The sequence below is a fragment of the Stegodyphus dumicola genome, chromosome 5, assembly GCF_044657685.1.
Source record: "Stegodyphus dumicola isolate Sdum_Otavi_A_Nest chromosome 5, ASM4465768v1".
In the NCBI taxonomy this organism is placed as follows: domain Eukaryota; kingdom Metazoa; phylum Arthropoda; class Arachnida; order Araneae; family Eresidae; genus Stegodyphus; species Stegodyphus dumicola.
The window spans coordinates 153,866,523-153,888,019 of NC_140772.1; the positions used below are offsets into that span (position 1 = coordinate 153,866,523).

Genomic DNA, 21,497 nt, shown 5'->3' on the forward strand with positions numbered 1-21,497 from the left:
AGGAGAAATACCTAATATACTTTCCCTTTTAAAGGGCGACTGGGATTTTTAGGGGACCCAATCGTCAAATCCTGGGTGTGAAGAATCATCATCCAACACCCTTTTAGTTCGAATGCCACTGTAGAGACATTAGTTTTTTTTTTTTTTTTTTTTTTTTTTTTTTTTTTTTAAGCATGAAAGATAAAAAACGAGCAACGCATTCGCCGGTAATCGAACCACGAACCTCTGGAATACGGGCCCAGTGGGCAGACCCTATACCACGAAGGCATGCCAAGAAGGCGGAAGAAGTACCTTTATACAAGGAAGTCATAATCTTAGTGCTGAAGGTTCTATTCATTAAATCAGGGTTTTTTAAACTGTGGGTCGCGACCTTCAGCAGGGTGTCGCCAAAATTTTAGCAGTTTTGATATTTCTTTAACTTATTACAATAATTTTACTATTGCCAAATATTTTTACATAGTTGATTTGAAAATAGATAAAGATAAGACAATGCAGACAAAGAAAAAAAAAAAACGGAAATGTTTCGACGCATTCATTTTATAAAATAAACGTTAATTTTCCTTGCTTTGCACGTGACGTTGTCATTTCATCTGTTACTTATTTAAATTTTTCACGTCGTTCTATGTCTTAAAATTAGAAATTAAAGTTTGACCGAAAACTGCAATAGTATATTACAGTGCAAGAGAAAAAATTGACAGTTTCATTCACTCGTATGTCGGATTTGCGCAATACTTATGGGATCCTGGGGGTCGTGAAAAAATTTCAATGATAAAAAGGGGTCGTATCTGAAAAAAGTTTAAGAAACCCTGATTTAAATTATTAAACAAATCTGTCAGCTTAGGTATCTCTGTCATTTGAATTTATCAACGCTATCTGTAATCTGGCTTCTTAGTTTTCAAAAACCCAGTGGTGGCTTAGGGGTAAAGTTGCTGCACGTTGGTAGTTCAGTCTGGGGTTCAAGTGCCGGCGAATGGGCTGCTGCATAAATATTCTCGTGGTTTTCCCGATGTGTAACGTATATACGAACTAGTTTCTCTTAGAAAGGCAGGGAAGGGATGCCCTCCACGAAGGCATCCATCCCCCTTAGGCAGAGAGCTCTCGAGTGCTTTGCCATAATTAAATAAACCAAACCAACTTAAGCTTTCAAAAACAGAGTCGAAACGTTTGAATGTTTAACCAGTTTTTCAACTGGTCAGCTTGCCTTTGATAGCCATCGACCTTCTGAATGAAAAAGCAGACAACTGAAAATTATCATCATTGTTAATATATTCCAAGCAACCTGAGGAGTTTTAAATGGTTGCGACAGTAAATGTCTGTTGTGAGTGATACGTTTCTGAAAAGGTAGTATTCAAATACTGTCATATATTAAAAAAAAAAAAAAAAAAAAAAAAAAAAAAACTTATATTTTTCATCCTCCAGCAATTTTTATATGGCCCACACAATATCACTTGGAGCTCTTGTTGCCCCCTTTTAGACCACTTCAGCGCTCACTGGGGAGGCGTTGGCCACTTCAGAATCATTGTTCTAACGAATCTCAAGTTCGAGAAATATTGATAGCAAGTATGTTTTCATTTTCTTCTTTATATCACCACGATGTAAATTGAGTGCATTTTTATATATCGTGTTTTCATCTGTTGATGATTATATTATCTGCTGCCGTGTGCAGTTGCAAATACGGCAAATAAATTTATTACAACAAAGTAATCGAAGTCTTATTTTAGCAGAGATGCAAAGTATTTCTAAAAGAATTTTTCATTATTTATAGCTCATCATTTTTAAAGCATCGGTGCGGTTTCTGTTTGCGAAGTCGAAGAGATGACATTACCAATGTGCATTGATCTTACCCTCTCAGATGCTGTTGATCACACACTAATTGTTGTCAAATGAAACGCTTATTTACCATTAACCGGATATTTTAATCATTGCTGTAATACAGGTTAGCGTTAATTTTGTCGGCAAAATAAACTCTGACTTGGTGTATGATTTAATCAGTTTGTGAATTCTGTCTTGGAGCCTAGGGAAGGAACTACTGAGTTGAATTTCTGCCTGTCCTAGCAATATCCAAAATTATAAAACCGAGACTTATTAACCTTTTCCCAAAATTATTAAAATTATTAGTGCTGAATTACGAATAGAATTAAATCAATAGCTAACTTGACTCAATCATTTCGTGTTAGAAAAAATGATCTACTGCTGATATATAATTTTATATATCGAGTATTACTGAGTCTACAGTGTCCATATTCTTAAGCATCTGATTGATTCACTGGTTAATTAATTTCGGCTAAGCACTCGCAGGTTGTCTGCTTGAGGAAAAATGTGCTTTCGTGTACAATTTTTTTTAAAGAAACTCACTTATTAGATATATTTGTCGGATATTTTTTGTATATCAACAGTGCTAGCTAAAGGAATCGATCTACTTCAATCTGTGTTTTGCTTTACCTCAAATAACCTAATAACCTGCATCATCCTCAAATAACGTAATAAATTAGTAAACATGGTAAGAATTGTAAAATCAGTGTTATATAAAGCAATGCAGAAATTTATTTGTACATTATCAATAGGTACTAACCGATTTTCAGAATATTAGAAGAAAGTTTGTAACGTGATTAATATAAATTTACTAATTGTGCAAGTAAGACAGTTGCTTGATATATATTGTAATACTTTGTTGATTCACCACAAGCTTACTGCTTTTCATGCTTTTTTATTGAAATAGTTAGGTTTCGAGTATAGTTTAGAGTCTTCATGCTTTTCTATACCTATTCATGCTTTTCTATACCTTTCCTTTCTTTCTTTGTCAACTTTTTTTTTTTATAATAAAGAAGAGATTATACTATACTGTGTTGGAATTCTCCCGTTTGAAACACGGCATATAATGGCTTCAAATTCCAAAACATTCATTCCTTATTTAAAACTATCAGGTGCCGTTTTACGCCAACAGTTTCTTCTGGATAATGATCTGGCCTGTTTCCGTATCTTGATAACATATAAAATTTCCGTTAGGAAGTCTTCCACGAAGGCATTCCTTCTCTCAGGCAGATATTTGCTATACTCAAGTAATCTAACTTAATCTAAACTCAGTCTTTCCGGAGATTCATGTTGTTTTGTCTAATTGAGAGAAATCAATCAGCTCTGTTCTGGCTTTTCAGTTTTGTATGTGAAAAAAGGGGATTTGCAATGATTAGAAAAAAATTTTACCTTTTGTGGTCGTAAAGGGTGGCTTCCGTTTGCCCGCGGATTCAATCAGTTTTTACGATAAGTGAATTATTGTCGACTAATGATAAAACTCAAATGTCTCAATTCTTTCAGTCATCGTAATTAAAAACCATGAATTTTGGCAGCAATAGTGCTGCCTTTCATACATTAATTATTGATTTGTCCTGCTTATCTTGATTGTTTTAAATAAAGTAAGAGCTGTTGGAAGCTTAATTTATAAGATATTTCTGCAACCTTTTTAGCATGCCTTCGTGGTCAGCACGCTCGACGTGTATTCGAGAGATCCGTGGTTCAAGTCCCGGCGAGCTCATTTTTCATCTCTCCAGCTTCGAAATAACCTATTATCTCTACAAAGTATTTTCCGAAGAGTGTCGTAATTGCTTTATTATTGTATTCCATTATACCCGACATCCTATCGAGATAGGACATGTCAACATCCTATAGAAATTCTTTTTATTAGTATTTTTTTAAATATAAAGCAGATATGTATATTATATTTATTAGTAATTTGTAAAAGTTTCGTGTCATTTAGTTTGGATTCATAAAGATGGAAAAAATTCAAATTAACGAGATGGATGAATTTGCTTTTGTTGAACAAGCAAATCGATATCAGGTTCAATAGACGAGGTTGCAATTCTTAATGCGTTTTCAAGATGTTTGTCAGTGATCTTTGTCTTATTTTTGTTTTTTGTATGCTTCGTTTTTTTGAAAATAATTGTTCACAAATATAGGTACTGCCGAAAGCTGAAGACATTTATAAAGTATGATTGTGAAAATTAGGATATTTATCGCGGGGTAGGTAATCTTTATAAAACTCCAGTAAAGAAATATTTTCAAATTTTTCTTTCAGTTGAATATCACTTTGCAGTTAATACATCATGACATCCTAAGACGTTTCTATTTAAATTTTAATTTAAAAATAAATGCCAACGAATCGATTATATATGAATCCAATTCAAACATTTATTTTTTAAATAAAACTGTGTAAATTTAAATGCTTTCATAATTTATGTTTGGGCCGCACTTTAGACACCTATGGTCTAACGGATGTTATTATCACTTGGGCGATCGCATCTGAACTTAATCCGAAACGCAAAAAGTTGCACAGTAACTACAAGTCTTTGCAAACTGCAGAACACAAAAAGCTTTCTGTTCACTTGTCGTCATTTTTGCTACTAGTGCATTCTGGCGCATGCGCGTACCAATAAACACAGCTGTTTGAGTTGCACTTTCATTTCATGTATTAACTATGATTTTAAATTTTACCTAATAAATACTACAAAACGTTAAAATCCTGATTTTCATTCAGAAACACCGTGTATTGTTCTTATGTTCCGGTTAAGTTTTTTATGCCTTTAGTTCATCTGCATGCAATAATTGTAGAATTATCAAACAAATTAAAAGTTGTTTAAGTTCCACTAGGCCTAATGAAGCTCCATTAGTTATATTTGAAACTTAGTAGCATAGTAAATTAAGTTTCTGCACCAACTTCAGTCTCTTTTTGCCGAGTGGACCAAAAGTTTTGTGCACCGAAAAAAATCTGTCTTTCTGCCTAATTTTAATAAATTTAAACTCTAATTTTAATGGTAAAAGAATTTTTAACGGCTTTTCACACTATGTGAAATTTTAGGTTTTTTCCGTATTTTACAATTTTGAATGAAGGTGTTTTGAGATTTTGTGTATTTTTCACTTGCCGAGAAATGAGAACTGAATTGATTGAATGAATTATCTCTATTCAAATGCGGGGAGATAAGTTTAAATGAAATGCAGTAAAAAAACGTCCACATCAGATTTTTGTACACTTGGGGTACCGCATATATGGATGGAGTTTCAAGTGCTTATATCTTACTGTTACCTGGTTTGTATATATATTTCTGTAAATAATTTCTGCGCTTTGTCTTGCTCTTGTAGTTTTTTTTTTTTTTTTCAAAATAGACGGTGTTAAAATAAGGGGGAAGAAAGAATATGAATTGGGTTTATAATTTCAAATTTGTGACTGAACTAGAAATACATCAGTATTGTTTCGTTAAAAAAAATCTGTTGGCTATACCACATGACTTACTTGTACAGAATATTAAAATATAGGCATTTTTTCCTGCATTTCATTTAAACTTATTTCCTCGAATTTTATTAAAGATATACTTATCATTCAATTAATTCAGTTCTCACTTCGCGGCAAGGGAATAAAAACTCAAAATATGTATATTAAAATATGAAAGATATAGAAAAACATAAAATACCAAATACCGTTCAAACAATAATTTTTTTTTTTTTTTTTTTTTTTTTTTTTTAAGCGAGCAAGAAGACGGATCTTTCGGTGTGCAAAACTGAAAGTTTGTTTTTAGTCTTACTCGGCAAAAAGACTCTGACGCCGTAGAAGACTTAATTTGTTGTGGACGCTATGCTGAGTCAATATACGAGATAATTTAATAACTTAAATGATAATTCCGGAATAGGTTTAAGCATAATTTAATTCGCAATAATAAAAGAAGATAGTACTTTGTTGTTGGGAAGCTTAGTTTCTTTAGATTGGCAACAAATCCACTATTCTGCTAAATTTCATATGTAAAGAAATATGGCTGCTATGGAAAAAAATTAGGCTTAGCCGCACTTAAACAACTTTTAAATTGTTGATAATTCTACAATTATATCATACAAGGTAACTAAAGGCATAAAAACCTTAACCGCAAGATAAGAACAACATAATTCAATCGTTTTTAAAACAAAAAATGCACAGTTTACCAACATATAAGAATTAAAAAACTGAGCTCAATAAGCCGAGTAACAGAGTAAGTGTATATATATATATACACTCATGTCCATAAATTAAGGATAATTCGGAGTCACGCGGAAATCGAACTCTAAAATAAATATATCACCTGTAAAATCACTACACACATCGTCAAGAATCATATGCAAATTTCAGGAAGTAACCAGATGACACCGATGGTACGTCACAGTGACGAGAGTGTAAGAGAGTGATATATAAGGAATACAGGCAAAGAAGTAAAATTGTTCGCAGGCGCTTTATAAGCATTTCAGTGAAATAACCGAATAGTTACGACACAAAGGACGCATTTGGATGATTTTTTACGTGGTAGAATTATCGGCCGTCTGGAATGTGGGCGTACCCAACTGGAAGTATCAGACGAACTTGGAATTGCCCAGAGTGTCATCTCCAGGCTTTGGCAACGATTCCAAGATGATGGTAATGTGAGTAGACGTCAGCACAGGTCACCCCAGAGTTACCACGCCGAATGAGGACCGGTATTTGGCAGTTACTGCCAAAAGAAACAGGCGGAGCACAGTCTCAGACCTGTCTCGTCAGCTCTCTTCAGCCACTGGTACGACAATTTCAAGGCAGACCGTGTACAGACGCTTAGGGCAGATTGGTCTATATGCTCGTAGACCTGTCAGATGCGTTCCACTTACTGCAACTCACTGTCGCCTGCAGTTAGCCTGGAGTAGAGAGCATTCATTGTGGACACCGCACCAGTAGGCTTGTGTGATGTTTTCCGACGAGTCCAGGTTTAGCTTGCAGTCTGATTCTTGCCGGACTTTCATATAGAGAGCTCCAGGTACCCATTACCACCAAAAAAACTTCATTGAACGACACCGTTACGGTGATGCAGGAGTGCTCGTTTGGGGTGGAATTATTCTTCGTTCCAGAACTGACATGCATGTTCAAATTGGAACCATGACAAGCCAAATCTATCGGGACGTCATTCTGGAACAACGGGTACGTTTGTTTCGGGGCGTCATGGGCGCACAATTTGTGTTTATGGATGACAACGCCCGTCCTCACCGTACAAACATAGTAAGCGAATGCCTTCAATCGGAGGATATCACCCATATGGACTGGCCAGCATTCTCACCGGACTTGAATCCAGTAGAGCACGTGTGGGACATGCTTGGCCGACGAGTTGCAGCCCGTCAACCTCCTCCTACATGTCTACTGGAACTTCAGAGAGCATTGCTCTTTGATTGGTGTAATATCCCCCAAGATCAGATCGATAATTTGATACTCAGCATGCCTAGGCGTTGTACGGACTGTATTGTATCATCTGGGAGACATACAATGTATAAAAAATCATACCAACCGTATAATGGTTTTTTGTAAATAGGTTTTTTTTGTAATTTGCTCCAGGGAGAAAAAATCCCTAATTTTTTTAATAATATCAAACATATAGCACCACCTTTTTTTCTCTATTTACCTTTTGTTTAATAAAGAAGCTTTACAAATAAGTCAAATTTGTTTTGCTTCTAACTCTTCCTTTGCCTGATTTTGCATTATCCTTAATTTATGGACATGAGTGTATATATATGAAAGCCCAACGGTTATACGAAATGACCGCTGTTTTAGGTATTATAAACTGTAATTAAAATGATTTGTGCAAAGGTGTCTGCTAATTCAAACTGAATTACCCAAGGCAGGCGACGAGGACTCCCCTTTGCTTACTGCCCCACGGGGTTTTCCCCTTCTACTAGCTCAATTGCTTAAAGTAGAGTGCAATGAAGGAAACCACTGGCGGTACATTTCTTAAGAGCCACCGCTAGCTCAATAAATAAAGGTGATTTAAATAATAAAAAGTTAATTCACATGACAAAGGTCTCTTTGTACACAACATGCAAACAAATGTTCACCTTTCCGCTGACACGCTTAATTTGCATTCAGTTGTAAACCATTTCAAAAACAGATGATTGCTGATGCAAACAAATGTTCACGTTCCCCCTAACATGCTCAATTTGCGTTCAGTTGTAAACCATTTATAAAACAGATGATTGCTAATGCAAACAAATGTTCACGTTGCCCCTGACACGCTCAATTTGCGATCAACTGAAAATTCAGTTTAAAATACAATGTCGGAATAAAATCGGGCAAAATTTTAAACTCTTTACGCGAAAGGATATTTAGCATAGAGGTTTGGGTAAACCTACCTGATGAGATTATCAGGTTCAATTGTTCGGTCTTACTTTCTTCGGGAACATGCAAGGACCTGACTCGGAACAGAGAGCTTACTAAAGCTATGTTCAATAACTGTGGGAAGTAGACAGGATACACAAGAAGGGTATACAAAACCCTTTATTTTTCTCTATTTACAATAATTTCCGTACTTCGGAATACAAAGACCCACTACTTGTGGTCTAAACGTAAGAATATAAAAATATAACTAAACTCTAATTTAACTTTAAAATAATAAACGTGGAAGATTGGCCTTATATTAACAGGAAGCCGTATGTACGAGTAGTACAGAGAACTGCTAACACTACAATACGTTTAAAGTTATCAAGAGGATTAAACCTCTGGCCTGGAAGGCAACCAGCAACTGAGTAAAACTTCTAAGGTAAGCGGCCTGCTTCGACTAACTGCTTCTTCTTTTTCGCTTATAATTCTGGCCGGAAGTAGAAAATAAGAAGTGATAGTAAAGATTTAAAATAAAATAAACGTTAGTAAAACTTAAGATCCTTACATACTTCCCGCCAGAGTTAATTAGTTTGAAACTGAGGTCTAAAACGACCTTGTTGAAAACTTTTAGCTCTAGAATCTAACGCGAGGCGAATCTTTTACAAACATTTTTCACTAGAAACTAGAAATTTAAAAGAAAGAAATTTGTTTTTACAATAGCAGCTCCCAGGACACGCAATTTTTTCATCTGTACTGCATCTAAACAGGAGCTTTTATTCAAATCTGGTTCCTTCCAGAGATCTGGAAGGAAAACTAGTTTAATGAAATGTTACACAATGAAATGGCAAGTAACATGTATAATTATATTTCTCTTAACATTCTTATTTCATTCATGACTATTTTAATTATCTCTCCCCGTGCTCTCTGACATGTGTTGTAAAAGAACACCAAACACGAATGTGTTTATGTCTACGTCTACGTGTTCAACACTTCCTCCTACAATCAAAGCACTAACGTGTTAAAAATTCAACATACCAAGACCTCGTAACACACCCTAACTTCAACTCTAAACCCTGAGGTACTATTCTGAAAGTGGCTAACTCTGAAGTGTAGCGTCAGAGAGCCTAACTACATTCATTCAACCTTTAACACATATTCACCATAATTTAGTCTTTTTACAGTCACACGAATAAAAAAAAAAATTTTAACATTACTTTCACTTTTACCATATCACGGTATTTCTTAACATTTAAAATAACAGTTCACATTGTATATAAGAACATATTAACATGCCGTTCATTTTATGCATTTGAAAACATACATTAGTAGTACATTGTTAACTTCTATTCTTTTCAAAGCAAGTGCCAATTCTTTCTACATTGAAATACTACATTTCAAAAAGTCTTTCAGACTAAAACTTCTTTCTTGCCAGAATGTTTTAAATAAAATTTATACAATAACTTTTACAATATTTAAGTATTTACACATCGCTATTATACATCAACTTTAGTTTTACGCGCGAGTAATTGAAAAACATAATACCAAAATCGGTAACAACTCATTTCTCGCCCTTTTGGCGATAAAGGTAGACCTCGCATGAGGTAAAACTTCTTGAAATCTGCCACTTGCAGTAAGAATGAAAGATTAACTTAAATTTGCAAAGTAACATAAAATTTTACTTATCTTTGTGATATTCGGACATTCTTTTTTGAGCCCAGTCTTGGAAGGTAGCGTAGATTCTTGTTTGATTTATCATCCTTCTTGTACGGGTTCGCCCTTCAGTGCCTTTTTCTAGAAGCTTTCTTTTTTCTCCAGTTCGGTCACCCTTGAATACCTTCTTTTTCGCCTCTGCCTGTGGTCTTGGCCGTTTGATGGCAGCTGGTCTTGGCGGAACCGGGAAACTTCTTTCGCGTTCTTGCTTGGACCTCGTTGCTGGCCGTTCACATTTTCCTTGTAACTTTTCCTCCGCCGCTGGTGGCCCTTCCGCAGTTCGGCGACATTTGCTGCGGAGAGTCCTGTCGGATGAGTAGATCTTCCGTTTTAGAGCCGGGTTATAGTTGCCGTCATTTCTCCTGGCTCGCTTTGCATTCGTCGTCCTTCTCACTTCTTCATTCTGGGGGTGTTCGTGAGCTCTCTTTTCTGGACGGTGGAACGGCTTCTTTTTCTTGTTACCTTCAATTTTCCCGCGAGGAAACTTTCTTTTCACCTGCTCCTGCCTCTTAATGGCTTGCCCCTGTACTTGTCGTTGTTCCACCTCTGGAGCTTGTGCCTGCAGTGTCTGCCGTGCCGGATCCTGCAAAAGATCTGTAAATATTTGCACTTTATTACGATCATAGTAGGGTTTGATTTGATCAATGTTTGCGGAGCAGGTTTCACCATTCTTGGCTTTTAACACTGCTACAGCGTGAGTTATTTTTTCTATGACATATGGTCCTTCAAATCGAGGAAAAAATTTAGCAGTTTTATCTTCTGGTGCTGAAGAAAGTGAATGCTTAATTTTTAATACTTCATCCCCTATAAGTTACTCCTTTATAAGTTACTCCCTGTCGTTTCAAGTCATAATACAGCTTTTGTTTTCTCTGTGCTACTTCAGTATTCTTTTTTGCTTCTTTAATTAGTTTTTCTATATCACCCATTTTAAATTCTGGGGCTCTTTGTTGCACATAAAATAATTTTTCTAACGGCGTTATAATCTTTCTGCCTAAAAATAACTCAGCAGGAGTTTTGCCCGTTGTATCATGTTTTGCGGTCCTAAGGGCGAAAGCAAATTCATTGACATAGTTATCCCAGCTTTTATGAAAATTTTTAACATAACTACGGATAATTTTCACTATATTTCTATTGACCCGTTCCGCTATATTTGATTGCGGCCGATACGGGACCATTTTTAAATGACGTATGCCCAGTTTTTGGCACATGTCTTCAAATACATTACTTACAAATTGAGGACCCATTATCCGATACAACTTTTAGGGGCGCCCCGTATTTTAAAATATATTTATTTAAAATAGAATCAGTAACTAATTTCGCGGAGGCTCGTTTTAAGGGAACAATTTCGGTCCATTTACTAAAATGATCAACCATAACAAGGAGATAGCGACTTTTATTTAACTGACTTTTTGGGAAAAGGCCCAATAAATCGATGCCAATTATTTCATTTCGAAATTCGAATTTAATACTATTTAGAAACCCGGCCGGGCGGAAATTAATATAATTAACTGCTTGACATGTTGGGCAGGACTGGGCATACGCCCTTGTTAACTTCTGCAGTTCAGGAAAATAAACTGCCTCGCGTACGCGTTGGATAGTTTTTCGAATACCAGCATGAGAAGCTAAAGGGCTGTCATGGAGCTCCTGCAGTATATTTAATCTAAGACTAGCTGGGATAACAGGTCGAAATTCGTTGTTGGAATTCGTAGTTTTTGTATAAAATAATAGACCATCTATTAGTTCGTAATGGGCCGCCCTATTTCTTATCGCCACAATATCTTGGTGGCTAAAATTTTTAGGATCCTTCAAATACTCATAAATGCTTCCAAACTCAGGATCCTTACCCAGTTCGGTTATTACAGTTTCTCGGGAATTTATTGTACATGCTGTGAGCATTACCACCTTTACAGTATTACCTTCTTCATCTATTTTAATTCTGGATAGGGCATCTGCTACGATATTTTCCTTTCCGGGGGTATGCTTGATTACCAGATTATATTCTTGTAGCTTGAGTGCCCATCTTATTATCCTTGGGGATAAGTTTTTCCCTGAGTACAATCTAGTTACCGCCGCATGATCAGAGTACACTGTTATTGGCGCCTTTCCAAAATAGACTCGGAACTTTTGCACTGCTAACAGAACTGCAAGTGCCTCTCTCTCGGTCGCGGAATAGTTTCTTTGTGTTTGATTTAAAGTTCGGCTAAAAAATGCCACGGGCTGCTGATTTTGCGAAAGTACCGCTCCTACCGCATAATCCGAAGCATCCGCTGAAAGTTCTAAATTCTCATTCTTTTCAGGAAATTTCAACACAGGGGCTTGCGTTGATGCTTGTTTTAATTTTTCGAAAGCACTATTGGCTTCGGCCGTCCACGAGAATCTTGCCTTTTTCCTTTTTAATTTTAACAATGGTTCAGCAATAGCTGCAAAATCTTTTATAAAGGACCTATAATATGAACAATGTCCTAGAAAAGAAGAGAGCTTCTTCGCCGTGTTTGGAGTCGGATACTTTTGTACAGCGATTATTTTTGATTCGTCTGTCTCGATTCCTTTCTGAGATATTTTGTAACCTAAATATTTTAATTCAGGGGCTGCAAATTTGCACTTTTCGACATTAACTTTTAGACCGGCCTCATTTAATAAAGAAAACACCTGTCTTAAATCCTGTACATGTTGGTCGAGATTATCACTAGTAATAATGATATCGTCTAAATAGATAAATGTGGACTTTCCAAGAACAGGCCTTAACACAATGTCCATACATCGCGGAAATGTTGCCGGTGCCCCTGAAAGGCCAAACGGCATACGCAGAAATGCATAAGTGCCAGACTTGGTTATAAAAGCAGTCTTAGGCACGTCCTCAGGCCTAACCCCTATTTGAAAATAACCAGTCGTTAAGTCTAAAGTCGTCATATATTTGGGGGATGTTATGTTCCTTAGAATTTCTTCAATAATAGGTAACGGATATACCGGATATTTAGTTATGGAGTTTAATTTACGGTAGTCAATTGCGAATCTCCACCTTTTTGGATGTGTCAAAGGATAGTCATTATTTTTCTTACATAAAACCACCGGGCTAGCATAACTACTTGAGATGGGCGTTATGATCTTTTTACGTAGCATATCGGTGATATGCCATTCTATAATTTTTTCCTTATTCTTATCATACCGGTATGCTTTGTGGCGAACTGGCATTGAATCTCCGGTGTCAATACTATGGTTAGTAACCTGAGTAAATCCTGGAATATCACTAAATAACGAAGCAAATTCATTTACCACTTGTCGGATTTTTCGTTGGTCTTCATTAGGCAGGTGGTCAAGATTTAACATCGGCGGTTCAGCCTTTTCTTCACGAACTGGTTTCATCGTCAGCTTAAGGGACGCTTCATTAAAATACAGCGTTGCTTGTGCCTCTGAAAGAAAATCTATCCTGAAGATAATATGTGCTTGCAGATTCTTTACTATGAAAAACATAACCTTTACTTGTTCGTCCTTGATACGGACATACAGCGGTAATTTACCTATACACTTACATCTTTCTTCTTGCGCCGCTAACACTGTCGTATTATCCGAATTATATATGCGGTATTTCCGAAAATACTTCCTAAAAAAATCTTCTGCCACACAGGAACACTGCGCGCCTGTATCCAGGAGTGCGGTGGCTGGGATATTATTCACCAACACTTCAATCTTCGGAAGAGTCAAATTTTTCACCATTACTGTATTTAACTTGAAGGAAGAGGGGTTTTCGTGGCCTTCGGATTTCCTCACCCTCTCGTCAGCAGAAATCCGTTTTAGTTTAAATTATTTTTCATTTCCGTGCTTTCTTTCTTTTTCCACTGGCCTTGAGACTTTTTTCCTGGATTGCTATTGAACTGTCGACGTTCGCCGGCTGTTTTTGAATGCTCGGGTTTCCTTGCCCACTGATTCGCTTTGCTTCCGTAGCCGTGTGCTTGAGTTTGCTGTAGTCTTGGCGCACCAAATTGGTTTCGCTGTTGATATTGGCGTCTTCTTTCAATGTCCGCCGTTCTTCTACTTTCAAACTGGATTGCTAGCTCAAATAACTTTTCCAGTGTAGTCGGATTTCTTAATTCAATAAAGTCTTGCACTTGGGGCAGTAACCTCGGCAAAATCACTTGAATTATCTCAGGATCCGGACGGTTTCCATACAAGAGTTTGAAGACGTGAATTTTTCTTAAAATAAAGCTTGAGATTTTTTCGATTCTTTGCTGATATATACTGAAAAGTTCCGTTTCTAATTTCGCACGATCCCTTACAACAGGGAAGGCTTTTAGTAGGGCAGTCTTGAAATTTTCGTAAGTATAGGTGGGACTTCCTGCTTGACCCAAGAGACTTCTGCCTATACATTTGAACCAGTTAAGCGCTTGGCCCCTCAAAGCGCTGGTAGCTAAGGTAACTTTTTGAAATTCGTGCACGGGGTAGAGCATGAAGTGGTCATCCAATTTTTCCAAAAAAACTGGTTACCGGTGAGTTTCCATTAAATGTTGCTTCTGGTTTCATCGAAGCGCGCATGGACTGGACGATGTAACCAAATCCTTCCAGGGCGGCAGCTGGCATTTCTGGATTCTGAGCCGCTTCTGCAGGCAGCACAGGTTCTTCTTGAAACTCGGCCATGGTTATTCTTCTTCGTCGGGCGCCACTATCAGGTTCAATTGTTCCGTCTCACTTTCTTCGGGAACATACAAGGACCTGACTCGGAACAGAGAGCTTACTAAAGCTATGTTCAATAACTGTGGGAAGTAGACAGGATACACAAGAAGGGTATACAAAACCCTTTATTTTTCTCTATTTACAATAATTTCCGTACTTCGGAATACAAAGACCCACTACTTGTGGTCCAAACGTAAGAATATAAAAATATAACTAAACTCTAATTTAACTTTAAAATTATAAACGTGGAAGATTGGCCTTATATTAACAGGAAGCCGTATGTAGTACAGAGAACTGCTAACACTACAATACGTTTAAAGTTATCAGGAGGATTAAACCTCTGGCCTGGAAGGCAACCAGCAACTGAGTAAAACTTCTAAGGTAAGCGGCCTGCTTCGACTAACTGCTTCCTCTTTTTCGCTTGGCAAAAAGCCACAACTTAAATACTTGGCGTTCGCCAGACAAATTTTGCATAAATACGTTAACGCTTATAATTCTGGCCGGAAGTAGAAAATAAGAAGTGATAGTAAAGATTTAAAATAAAATAAACGTTAGTAAAACTTAAGATCCTTACAAGATGTACTACGCCCAACTCGTTAGTTGGTTTCGTCTCCTTTAATTTCTCAACGTTTGCAAGTTTCTAGGTAATTCATATGTAAATATAGTTAAATGCATAATAAGCAACAATTGTATGAATTAAAAATATTTAAATGATCTTAAATACCATGATAATTTAATTAAATCAATGATAACTGCATGTATGGTATCAGTGTATATAGACTGCCGTGGCAACTTCACCCCATTGGCTAGTACAGTTACGTAAACAACCAATAAACTATCGGCGACAAACAGACACTTAAGCCGCATATATATAAGAAATTATAATGAGAAGCTGTAGCTCAAACACCCCTTCACCATGAAGATCAAAACTTTTAACCTTTCCACTGCATAACTAATTTTATTCCACCAGTAATATACATTTTTTAATATTTTGATATTTCTTGGTTTCGTATTTTTTGGTTATATTTTTGTTTGTCCCATTGAAAAAAAATACAGATAAAAACTTCCATTAAAGAAATTAAGAAGATTACTTCCATTAAAGAAGTAAAATATATGTAATTTTTTATTTTTAGAACTTTTTAGCAGTAAGTATTTTTTGAGATTTCATACTGTAATCTGAAAATTTCGTTTGAAAATTTATTTCATGACTTTTCTCCCCGTTTCCAGTTTTTTCCCAGCTTTGGCTCAAAGTGTCTTCTAATTTCTCCAAAGTGTGATGATTTCCTTGGAAAACATTTTATCTTCAGTTAATTCATTCGCCCTTGAAAATATAGCAGATTGCTCGAATGAACTATGAGTAGCTTGGCCTTTAACACTCAATATTCTGATCAATGTTATCTGACTCATTTACTTCATGATAATCCTTTCTTACTTTACTTATCTTTATTTTTACTTAAGGAGCTGTCCCATATGTTTCTTTTTGGTATCTGAATTGCCGTTTACAAATATGCTTAGGAAATTCGTCTTCGTTTATGTGGTATCTTACGTTTATGCATTTCAAGGTTTGTATTTTATTTAAATATTAATATCACACATATCATTACATAGTTTAACGAAAAGTACATTTATTTTAAATTTTATTAGCCTAAAAGGGGAACTTGCCCAGAAGGGCTTTGGCATTTTGCTTTGGTTCACTATAAAATTCTGAATCACTTTTCAAATTGTTGCTACTAGATATTAGAGCCCTGCATTATATTTAAAGAAATTAAATAATGAAGAATCTGCATGCTATGAATATATATATGTTTCTCGCATTATGAAAAAACAACGATATCTAGAGACATCAAATTCTAAATAACGTAGTCCTCCACTCGAATATGGACATGTTAAATACCATGAAAATTAAAACAATGATAACTGCATGTGTTGTCTCAGTGTATATGGAATATTTGAATGCCGTGGCAACTTCACCCCATTGGCTAGTACAGTTACGCAAGCAACCAATAAACTATCGGCGACAAACAGACACTTAAGCTGCATATAATAAAGATATTTATATACTTTTGGTGCGGCCGATTGCCACCAAAAAGACGGTGCAGCAATACATGCTATAACAGGCCTATGTACAAAATTTCAGCGTTCTGAGGCTACTCATCTTTGAGTTATGCAAGATACATAAATATGTACGTACAGACCTCACGAAAAAAAAAAAAATCTCTTCTAAATGCATTTTAAATTAGTTTTATAATTTTTATTTTGGGAAAAAGAGTCTGTCCTTATGTACAGATGTCACGCAAAAACATAGTTAAATTGCATTCAGTGGTATTAGTTTATGAACTGTTGTAGAATATTTTACCTAGAGCACTGGTATAGATACTAACGCCAATATCAGTCTTAATTTGAAGTTTAAGTTAAATAAATATCTTTTATGTAATTTTTTTTCTTAATTCTTAAAAATCTTAATTTTTCTTAACTTGTAAGCACCATTTTTAGTTAAAGCACTAACTTAAAATTTCGGATATAGGAGTTAATTGCAGATCCGATTTTCTGGTTTCCGATGGAACTGTAAATTGAAGAATTGGTTCCTAAAATTTCCATGCATGTTCTAAACTTGATTAATTGTTTATTATTATTTATTAATTGTTTAATATTGATTTTCATTTAATTATAATATATATCTTTTCATAGAAGTTTCTTCCTAATAAAAAGTGATTAAATCGATTAGTTTAGTAAGTTTTCTCCAAATAATGGTTTACAATGTACTCGACGAAAGGCCCGGATATATTAGGCTAACATTGAATAAATTTAAAGTTATGCCAAAAGTATTTGTAGCTAAGAAAGATTCTATACATAAAGTACTGAGTTCATCCCTGGCTATATTTCTTTTGTTTGACAGTTTTCTTAGTAAATAGTGCAAGTTCAAAATGTTAAAAAAAAAAAAAAAAACCTATGCTCTCTCAAGCACTTTATGTTTCTTTCTTTCTTTTTTGGGGGGGGGTTGTTTTTGTTTTTTAGGCCCCTGCCGCGTCTGTTTCTAAAGTTAAAGGACGCTGCTCTAGAAAACGTCAGAATGAAAATTCTTTCGGCTGCCCACCGAAGGTGACAAGCCAGCTCTTTTTGCGCATGCTCAAACTTCGAGCAGCAGATGCCAATTTCTCTTGCGTCTTGTTTGGCGGGTTTTAAAAAAACATGGGAGCGTGCTGAATTAACGGACGGGAGAAGCATTGTGGTGATGATTTGAATGTGGATTACTCTGTTACGCGTACTTGACTCGTATGGCCTTTCCTGTTGTTTTAAGACATCTAGCAAATGTACATTTGCTGATAGAATAATTTGCACTGGTGTTGGAAAAAGCGCTGATTAAGCAGGTCAGTTGGATATTTATTTGATGATTTCATGTTTTTCTTAATCTGCTTAGCAGGTATATAATAGTGTTCTTAAATCCATTCTTATTAAACTTTTTTTCTCTTTACATTTTCTGGATTTTAACACATAAATGCAATTCATGTGTTTTTTCAATATTTATCAGAAACCACTAATGAAATACGACTCTTGTTACATGCGTTATGAATATTTTCGGAGAAGGCATATCCGTATTTTTTAAAATCTTAAAAACAAATAAAATCGATGGAAATTGTAGCAGCTCCAAAATAAGTATATGCGCAAAACGCTGATCTGCGGTGTACTTTTGTTTATCTGATATGAAAACGAAAAGCTGATTTCTGTTGAAGAGCGTAATATATATGTTTGCGAAAGGAATTTTATATGAAGGAAATTGAGAAAATTTGGAGTCTATGCCCCCAAGGCGAGTTTAAAAGGAGGCGGGATTTATTCTCATATAAACAGATTTGTTCTTCGACAAGCTTTTCATAAATAATAACTACATTTTTTTTCATTAATGTATATTCTTTTTTCTCCTCATATATGCTGTTATTTTTTTATACCATAAAGCTGTCGTATTAACAATGTAACTTTCACTTTTGCGAAAAAAGCGTCTTGTAATTTTTTGCTTATTGATGGCATGTGTTACTAAACTTATTTCAAACAATCATGCAGTTTCTCATCAATCTCATTTTCCATTGCTAGTACGATAGCTTAACCCATGGTTGGGTTTATGAAATGAAAGAGAACCCAGCTGATCAGAACTTTTTGAGGGCTTCCATAAGGGCATATATTTTCTGTTTTTTCAAAAATTAATTACTAATTTGAAACCACTTTAGAACTCGCGATTGTGACCTACACAGTACTGTCTCACCGCCTTTTCCTGTGCCATTTAATGGTCATTTTATTTAATTTCTAACTCATTAATTACTCGCCTGATATTGCATACAAGTACACTTAATTTCAGAGGTTTCATTTTGTAATCAGCCTGTGAGTCCTTTCTGAGGGAAACTAAAGGTATTTGCTATTTATGAAGTCAAATGACAGCATACTTCAGCGGTTATAAAATTTACTAATGATGATGTAACAAGAGAAGAAACTTGGGGAGAGCTTCGGGCCTTGTTTTGACAGGTACAACATGGAATTGCTTAATAAATTTTGATGTACTTTTCGCTGAAATTAGTGAGCACAAATGTAAGTTGTCATAACCTACGAGATTTGTCTCAAATGTTTTGCATTTTTCATAGTCGAGAGCATTAGTTTAGCATTGTATATGTTAGAAGCCCCTGTTCCGTCATCTTCTATGATAACCTTGAACGATCGTATGCCGTTCTACCACATAACATTTCTTTGTTCACGTAGCTTTTCATTTGGCCTTGGGATCAGTTTTCTGCGGGGATGAATGCACGTAGCTAAGTGGCAGTGATCTGTGTTTATAGGTGTGTTTGCGTTGCGCCATTCGAACATCACTTCGGTACGCCTGCACGGAAAATTTTATTGCGTTCGTGTTTTCCTTTTTTTTCCCAGTCGTAATTTCTTTTATTCCACTTTTTTTTTTTTTTTTTTTCAAATTTCTTAACGGGATTCTCGTGACGCATGTGTAATCTTAAAGTTATTTCTAATGCCGTTTCGTAGACTACATTTGTGTCAGCGTTGTTGTGCCTATCAATTTTTCTCTCAACAAATTACTACTACTTTAACTCTTAGCGAGTAAGATTTGTCTCAACAGTAGTTTTGTTATATTAAAAAAAATTACTTAGTTAATGATAGTTTGTATATTTTCTAAACAGTGCATAAGTAGTCGCAATATGCAGATTATTGCCCTGAACGTAAATACTATTGGCCTAAATAAAATTTGTACTTTTAAAAGGTATTTACAATTTTGTATTTTTAAAAGAGTTTTTATGATAAAAAAAGGCCATGTTAAATGACGAAGCTTTTATGTAACTTGTTATATTGTATTAAAAGAAATACAATTAAATAACCGAAATATTTTACTTTTAAAAACAGATTTAATATCCTTTTTCCTTCCTTGTACGAAGTTAAAAGGAAGTATTGTAATTGCGAAAAATTTCCGGTGTTATATTTCAATGAAAATATCCATTTTGACCGCTATCGAGTGCAATATAACGATGTTTTTGCGTGACATCCGTACGTAATGACAGAAAAAAGGACTGTTTTCCCCCCAAAAAAATATGAAACTAATATAAAATGAATTCTGAAGAGATTTTTTCGTGACGCCTGTACGTACGTATCTCGCATAATTAAAAAACGAGTAGCTTCAGAACTTTGAAATTTTGTATGTAGAACTGCTATAACATGTAGATGTGCACCTCCTATTTAGGTAGCAATCGGCCGTACCAAAAGTATATAAAAATATATATGTTACTCGGCTCAGTGAGCTCAATTTCTTTATTCTTATATGTTTGTAAATTGTGCATTTTTTTCCTAAAAAAATGATTGAATTATGTTCTTCTTATCTTCTGGTTAAGGTTTTTATGCCTTTAGTTAACCTGCACGCAGTAATTGCGGAATTATCAACAATTTAAGTTTTTTAAGTGCGGCTAAGCCTAATTTGTATTTACTATTGCAGACATATTTGTTTACATTTGAAACTTACCAAAATAGTGGATTTTTTTCCCAATCTAGAGAAACTAAGCTTCGCAACAAAAAAGTAATGTCTTCTTTTATTATTGCGAATTAAAGTATACTTAATTCTGTCTGGAATTATCATTTTAAGTTATTAGCTTGTATTTGCGTAGAAACTCTAATTTTAAGTGTAAAAATTGTTTTTTTAGTCCATAGAGGCTTTGTCCCTGTCTAAAAAAAAACGCACCTTTGGACGTAATTTAAAATCTGAAACCTTTCAGATTTTTTTAATTGTTTTAACTGTACTTGGTGTTTTATAATTTTCTAGATCTTTCAATTCTTAATGAAAATATTTTGAATTTTTATGTATTTTTGCCTTGCCGTGAAGTGAGAACTGAATTATTTAGTAGCGCATGCACATTAGGTAAGCGGCGCTGAATAGTCTGTGAAAAGCTGTTTCTTTTTTATTTGTTTAATTTCTTTTATGCATCGTTTTAGATTTATTATAAGATTTGAATATAACATGTGGTAATTCTTCAGATGATATAATTTTTGTGCACTCTGAGGTTATAAAACGAATGAGATATAATGCTGTTAAGTGAACGTAGCGCCGAAGTGCCGCTACGGTAAATAAATATAGTGTACTTCAAGGAGTGCATTTATTCTATTGTGATTTATGCGCTGTCGACGAAGTAGATTTAATTCAATATTCTTTAACTGGTAATTCAATATGTTTGAATGAAAGGCAGGAAAATTACCGTAATTTCCGTATACCGTAATTTCTGGACCGTATTACCGTATACCGTAATTTCTGGAAGAAAGGCCGCATCATCGTAAACGCCGCACTCGAGAAAAATGGCGGGAAAAAATTTAAAATTACACAGAAACGCCGCATCAGCGTAAACGCCGCAATAGATTAAATTGCGCGTGACATCGTCGTGGGCCGTATAGATGCAAAAACTCAACCTAAGTCCTGATATATGACATACCAGTTAAGAAAAATGCATGAAATGAAACCATAACT

The 21,497-nt window shown here is 35.3% G+C and overlaps 1 protein-coding gene across 7 annotated transcripts in view; it reads left to right on the forward strand.

Annotated features, from left to right (window-relative positions):
• The window catches only part of LOC118189353 (rho-related BTB domain-containing protein 1-like), a 265,646-nt gene that overhangs the window by 73,505 nt on the left and 170,644 nt on the right, over positions 1 to 21,497 (forward strand). The window contains exon 1 of one of the 7 annotated variants that reach the window (XM_035359933.2): positions 17,693 to 17,871. The exons of the other annotated variants lie outside the window; for them this stretch is intronic. The gene's annotated coding sequence lies outside the window, so the exon portion shown is untranslated. Of the gene's footprint in view, positions 1 to 17,692; positions 17,872 to 21,497 lie in introns of those variants that run through there. 7 annotated transcript variants of the gene reach the window in all.